Genomic DNA, 7,821 nt, shown 5'->3' with positions numbered 1-7,821 from the left:
CAGCCAAAGAGCCATTAATGTCAAAATTAATTACTATATTGATATGCAGAAAAGGCCAAACAAAGCTATCACTCTTGTCATCCCATCAAATCAAGCCTTATAAACATATTTTAAACAAGCGAGGAGGGCGATGGTGATGGGCTGAGGGGGTCCAACGCAACAAGAAGAAGATCGAAGAGGAAGGAGTGGAGAAATTGAGTGGTTCTGCAATTTTCTTAAACTGTTAAGCTACAAATACTTTGAAAACAACAAAACCCTTTAAAACTAAACCATTAAGTTTTATTTGGGACAGCTTTAGGTCACTATTTTTTTCCTACTTTCAACAATTTTTTGAGTTAGAAAGCTGCTTTAGAAAGTAGTAAGAAAGTTCCTCCAAACGAAGCCTAAGGACGGTTTTTTTATTGCTTAAAGCAGCTTTATGATATAAAAATTTAAATTTTAATACTAAAAAGCTCTTTTAAGAAGCAGTAAGAAAGCCGTCCCAAACAAGAGCTAAGCGCCGGAGAAGAATACAAGAGACTGACTAAATAAAAATGTCTTTTTGGTCTGAATTTTAGTTGGAAAACGTTGCTCGAGTGATTACAAAAATGAAGTCATTAAAAAATGCAGAAACTAACATAATAACATTGAATATGTAAGACAGAAAACTTGTGTATTGCAGTCGGCATGCTTAATGCGGCCTCAAATCTCTCCACTTGTTTCTGGACTATTTGGTACGATAGAACAAAGCAATCCATTAAGTGCACAAACTAAGTTGTGTAATATAATGGTTGGAAAATTAGGGTCGCGCGCAAGTGATCATGGTTTACTGAGCATAACAGCGCTGAAATCATTATAACTAAAAGATACTATGGATAAATTCTCGTATGCGTAGACAAATAATTGATGTAAATCTTAAATTTGAATAAGTAAAGAGAGAGAAGAAAAACTCTTTTAGATGGAGAAGCGTCTGACAATTTCTATGCATTCGGAAGTATAATGTCCTTCCTTCTACTCTTAACTAAGGAAACTCTCATAACCTTAGTTGATCTTCAAGTACTGTCCATATAAAATTTCATATGTGGACTGGCCATGCTGGATTAGAAGCTGTTATTATATGCAACTTCAATAAGAGGAATATGATCTTCTCAGCTTTCTAAAAAAATTCTATACATATATATAATCGTAATAGATCTTTAAGTACTTGAATAACTCTTTCTGACTATCTGTTTGTTTGGAGATAAAAAGTTGTATTGAAACTTAACTTTATCCACATATCTTCATGAACAGTCCTTCACAACTTTGAGGCAAATCTATTATTCCGAATAGCAACAATAACTTTTGAAATCTCATTTAATCTGACAATCTCTTTCACCTAAAGTTATGTTAATTTATCCACATAATCTATCTGTATCATAGACAAAAAATGAGTAGACTTAGTCAATCTATCTACAACGACCCACAAAGCATCGTGCCCTTGTCTCGATATGAGAAAACTCTTAGAAAAATCTATAGTTATCTTCTCCTATTTCCACTCAGGGATAAGCAAGAGTTGCAACGATATCCACTTGGCCTTTGATGCTCAACCTTTACCATGTGGCAAGTCTCACCCTTGGAGATGAATTCAACTACATCTCACTTCAATTCAGACCACCAGAACATCAATCTCAAATCATGATACATCATGTTGAAATAGTAAGCTTTATGTAGAATCTCTCTTCTTAGATTAACATTTTTAAGAACCCACATTTTATTACCACAAAACACTATACTCTAATCATTAACTTGTAACTCATGCATCCTTCTAGAATGAATCTAATCCACTCATCTCACATATTCATTATCCATCTTCAATCCTCCTTAATTCTTTCCTACAATGAGAGTTGGATAATCATTTGAGAAATAATTCATGTAGGTGCATCAAATGGACAAACCACTTTCGACTCCAAACTTTCCATCACTTAGATCAAAGTCAGCTTAGAAATGATTAGATTGGCTATTACTCCCCTTCCTAGTTAGAGTATTAATAACTATATTATATTTTTTAGGATGATACATGACATCTAAATCATAGTTTTTGATCAATTCCAATAATTTCCCCGGCCTCAGATTCAACTCCTTCTAAATGAAGATGTACTTCAAACTCTGATAGTCAGTGTATATTACATAGCTCACTCTATACATATAATATATCAAGATCTTAAAAATAAATACAATCACTACCAACTCCAAATTATGAGTAGGATAGTTCTTCTCATAGGGCTTTAATTGCTTAAAAGCATAAGAAACCAAATTCACATTCCACTGCAAATCATACCCCAAGCCAATCCATGAAGCATCTTTGTACACCTATAATTCTTTAACACTAAATGTAATAGTTAGCACAAGGGCTTACACTAGATATTATTTCAACTTCTGAAAACTAGCCTCGCCATCTCTTATCCAGTCAAATAGTACATCTGTTTGGGTTAATCTTGTCAAAGAAATCAAAACATGTGAAAAGCTTCTAACAAAATTTTTGTGGTAACATGCTATGCCAAGAAAACTATGAACGTTCAATACTAAAGTTTGCATAAACTAATCTACCACAGCTTGCACCATTTGGGGATCCACAAGCATTTTATCTTTACTAACAACATGCCCTAGAAATGTCAAAGAAGTCAACAAAAAATCACACTATAGAAATTTTGCATACAACTTATGTTGCCTTAGGGTCTCCAAAGTCAACTTTAAATGCATTGCTTGATCATCTTTAGTTTTTGAATACACTAAAATGCCATTAATAAGTATAATTATGTACTAACTAGATACTCTATGAATACATTGCTCATTAGATCCTTAAATACTTTTGGTGCATTCACTACTCCAAACGACATCACAAAAAATTCAAACTACTTATACTCGATATTAAAAGCAATCTTTGCAACATGTTTTTCCTTCACTCTCAGTTGATGATACCTTGATTCAGATTAATCTTTGAGAATACAATCACATCTTCCAACTGGTCAAACAAATAAAAGATTTTAGGAAGTGGATACTTATTCTTGATTGTGACATTATTCAACTCATTATAATTAATAATCATTTTTCAAGATCCATACTTATTCTTTACAAATAAGATAAGAGCCCCTCATGAAGATCCACTTGGTCGGATGAAACCTCCATCCAACAGCTCTTGTAATTAAACTTTTTATTCTTACAACTTCTTCGATTCTATTTTATAGGGAGCGTTTGTTATTAGAGACATACAATGTATCACTTCAATATAAAACTCTATCTCTCTTTCTTGAGACAGACTCACTAACTTCTTAGGAAAGACATCAAAAAATTCTCTAGCTATTGGGATGCCCTTAATACTTCAAAAAAATTTATTAAATAATTTATATAGGCCAAAAATATAGAATTGCCTTTTCTCCAAGACTTAATAACTTGAATTACGGGTATTAAAGAGGACAAAACACCTTTAGTTCCTAAAAATAAAATTCTACTCCTATATCACATAATATTACTCCTTACTATAATCTATCTTGGCTATGCACCTAAGTATTCAATTTAACCCCACAATCTAATAAACATCCTTTAAAGGTAACATAATTAACTATAATTGCAACTTTCTATTTAAAATTTTGATTTTAAATCTACATATTTGACTAGTAAAAAAAAAAATCTCTGATGAGCAAAAAAATATTAGATTAGATAATAATGGGTTAGGAACAAAAGCTAAACTATTTAGAACATGCTTAAATAGAAAAGCGCGGCTTGCTCTATAATAAAATAAAATATGAAATGATAGTGTATAACTAAAAGTCGTATTTATCATAACATTTGGTACATCCTTGACCTCTTGTAAGGCTTGGCTCTAAACTTTAGGTTGGACTAGAGTGACACTAAGCACTATATTAGCTCCCTCTACACTCATGTAGATGGCTTCCCAATGAATCTATCACTACTCTTGAAAGATGATCCTTTACTAATAATTCGTGATAGGGCTCACTTAATGTCTCTTATTTCCTCCTACTTCAAGCTTGTCATTTTATGTCCTCTACAAACATTGAGCTACCTTATGTCATTTTGTTAAACCTTTATAAACTAGACTGAGGCTAACCAAGCGGGGGGGTTCGTAAATTGGTTATTTAAAAACTTATTAAGACAAAAAGAAAATATTTTTGAATATTTTATAATAAATAATTTATGTGTAAGCAACACTAATTTTAGAATAAAAAAATTGGATATTTTGACCATAAAACAAATTACAGAATAATGCATAAATAAAATGAAAAAAAGTAAATATAAAAAACACAACAAATCTATAGTGGTTTGGTCAACTTGACCTACGTCCACTCTCCAGAAACCTCCTTTCTAGGTATTGCACTAAAAGCGGTGTCTCTTATTTTACCCTGAGGGCAAGGCGGAGAAGCCCTTATAAAATCTTTCCAACATCCCGATAGGGTTGAGTACATTGAATCCTTTTACTCCTCTTGGAGTAGGTAGAAAACCTGGAAATCATTTTACTACCTCTTGGATTAGACTGAGAATCCTGGAATCCTTTTAATCCCTCCTAGATTAGGCAGAGAACCTTAAAATCTTTTTACTCCCTCTTGGAGTAGGTAGAGAACCTCAAATCTAATGTTGATGAAAGTCTCCCAAAGCCACCAAGGAATTAAGGAAGAAGCCTACAGTAGAGTGAATTTCCCTTCCTCCTTCCTCCAAAGGTTTGCAAAGGACTTCCCAAGACACATAGTGAAGGCTACGAACATTTCCTATTTTTTTCCTTAAAAAATCTCTGCACGTCTTATCTAATCCTTTTAAAATGCTAAGAGGAACTAGCGAGTGAGAAGCAAAGAAAACATGTATAGCAAGCACCAAAGACTTAATCGATACAAGTTTCCCAGCAAAAGAGAAAAACTTGTTTCTCCAACCATTCATTTTACAAGCAGCTTTCTCAAGTATATAAAGAAAATCAGAAGAAACCAACCTTCTCAAAGCAATTTTAACACCCAAGTACCTCAATTCGTTGACCTCCTTAGACTTAAATAATTTTGAGATAGTCCTCCTCCTAGCTCGATTAACTGATTTCCCAAAGACCAAAGAAGATTTATTAAAATTAACTGATTGGTCAGTCCATTTGCAATATTCAGAAATTATCCTTCTTTTTCTTCTCAAATACACAATTTTGGCCTAAGAAAACATAAGAACATCATCAACATACAAAAGATGAGAAATGTTTGGCATCGATTTAGCTACCTTAATGCCCAAATTTTTACCATTTTGAATAAAACCATTTGATAAAAGTTGAGAGCTTAATATAAACAAATATGGAGATAACGAACACCCTTGTGTAAATACACTTCTTGCTTCAATTCATTTTTAATTATTGCCATTGATATGGATAGAGAATTTAGGATCAATAACACATTCCATCAAAAGATTTGAAAAACCAAGCGGAAAACCAAAATGATCCAACACTTGCTTCAAAGTAGGCCAAGCCATACTATCATAAGCTTGTTCCATATTAATTTTATAGGCACCAAGCCTTTTTTAGACTTTGAAAATATGAATTTATTAAAGAGTTCTTACACAAGAAGATCATGCTCAGATAAAGACCTTCCTTTTAAAAAAGCCATTGGGTATCAGAAATAAAGTTATGGACCACTTTCATCAATCTATTTAATAAAATTTTTGCAACAATTTTATAAATAGACAAGCACAAACTAATAGGTCAGAAATGAGAAGGATCTACTGAATTTTGGATCTTTGGAATAAGAACCACAAGCATCTTTTTCCACTTAAAGCTCATTTTGCCAAAAGATAAGAATTATAAAATAGCACTCTACACATCTTGTCCAATTATTGTTAAGAGAGTTGCTATTTGCATGTTTTACATTCTTGCAACTTGTATAGTTTTGATGATTCCAAATATTATTATTTTAAGTATTATATTCTCCTAACACTTTTTGGAAGAATTATTTTTGCTCTTGTGTGGATTAACATTTTAGGAAAATCAAACTCTAGACTAAAGAAGACTTCAAATCAAATTCAGCATGAGATAGTTTGTAAATTGAAGTTTATATTTTTCATTGTATTGAGTTTGAGGTATGATTGTAATTGAGTAGCTTAGCACACACACACTTAGGGAGATCTTTAAAAAATCATACTAATCATAAAGGACGAACCAAGTTCATACAGAACAATCAGGTCAGTTATCCCCTTAGAAGAGTAATGGAACGAACATGAAGTGAGAAAATTTTTCTAAGTCCTGATCATCCAAACAAAATTCCATATTCATCCCTGGATGATGCTCTCTAGATTTTCACTTTGAATTGTTCGTCCAGATGAAGTGTAGCATTCATCCCAGGACGAAGTCCTCTGGACACTTGAGTTGCACTAATCGTCTGGATGATTCATCTGGTTTGTCCCAGGATGAAGTCCTCTAGACACATGGGTTAAACTAATCAACGAGATGATCCACTACGGGAAAACACGCGATTATCGTAAGATTTTTCGGAGAAAATTCTGGACGGTAATAAACGGCGCAGGAACCGGCGGAATTGTTTGATGAAAAGTTTGCGTTAAAATTTCCGGCGCAAAATACGCCGTAAATTTACCGACGCCGGTTCCGCCGGCCAATCCGACGGTATAGGGCTGTCTGAACCATTTCCGTCGTACGTTACGGCGGAACAATTCCGACGTACGTTACCGGCAGACATTACGCCGACGTATTTAAACTCAACGAAATATAACCGACGGATGAGACGTCAGAAATTATACCGACATCACCTACGTCGAATCCGGCGGAACTTTCGCCGGTAAAAGCACTATTTCCCGAAACCGAACCCCTATGGCCGTCATTCGTTTCCTTCCATTCTGTCACTTCGACTGCTTCGCCCGTCACCCTCCATCACCGTTCGTCGCTCGCTGTGGTTAGACGTCGCCAACGGTCACCAGACTTCGCCGTCGACGGTCACTGGACTTCGCCGAGCCTCATTCCTAGTCATGCGCTGCCTCTCTCCTTCCTAGTCGCGCGCTGCCGAGGAGGGTACCGAAGGTATTTGTTTATAATTTTTTTTCCTATTTCGGTTGGATTACATATAGGATTATCCTTAAGTCCATATCTTTTTGCTATAGTCATGGTTGTTATCACTAGACATTTGCTAGAGGATGTACTTTGGTGCATGCTTTTTGTTGATGATATTGTTCTTGTTGATAAGACTAGAGAGGGATTTGAAGGTAAACTTTGATTATGGAGATCAACATTAGTCCATATCTTTTTGCTTTAGTCTTGGTTGTTAGCACTAGACATTTGCTAGAGGATGTACCTTGGTGCATGCTTTTTGTTGATGATATTGTTCTTGTTGATAAGACTGGAGAGGGAGTTGAAGGTAAACTTGGATTATGGAGATCAACATTAGTCTATTTTTTTGTGCTTTAGTCATAGTTGTTAGCACTAGACATTTGCTAGAGGATGTACCTTGGTGCATGGTTTTTGTTGATGATATTGTTCTTGTTGATAAGACTAGAGAGGGAGTTGAAGGTAAAATTTTATTATGGAGATCAACATTAGTCTATTTCTTTTGTGCTTTAGTCATGGTTGTTAGCACTAGACATTTGCTAGAGGATGTACCTTGGTGCATGCTTTTTGTTGATGATATTGTTCTTGTTGATAAGACTAGAGAGGGAGTTGAAGGTAAACTTGGATTATGGAGATCAACATTAGTCCATATCTTTTTTGCTTTAGTCATGGTTGTTAGCACTAAACATTTGCTAGAGGATATACGTTGGTGCATGCTTTTTGTTGATGATATTCTTCTAGTTGATAAGACTAGAGAGGGAGTTGAAGGTAAA

The sequence above is a fragment of the Dendrobium catenatum genome, unplaced genomic scaffold, assembly GCF_001605985.2.
Source record: "Dendrobium catenatum unplaced genomic scaffold, ASM160598v2 fragScaff_scaffold_35, whole genome shotgun sequence".
Classification (NCBI taxonomy): Eukaryota; Viridiplantae; Streptophyta; class Magnoliopsida; order Asparagales; family Orchidaceae; genus Dendrobium; species Dendrobium catenatum.
The sequence above is the reverse complement of the archived record's forward strand: the minus strand, read 5'-3'. Positions refer to the sequence as shown.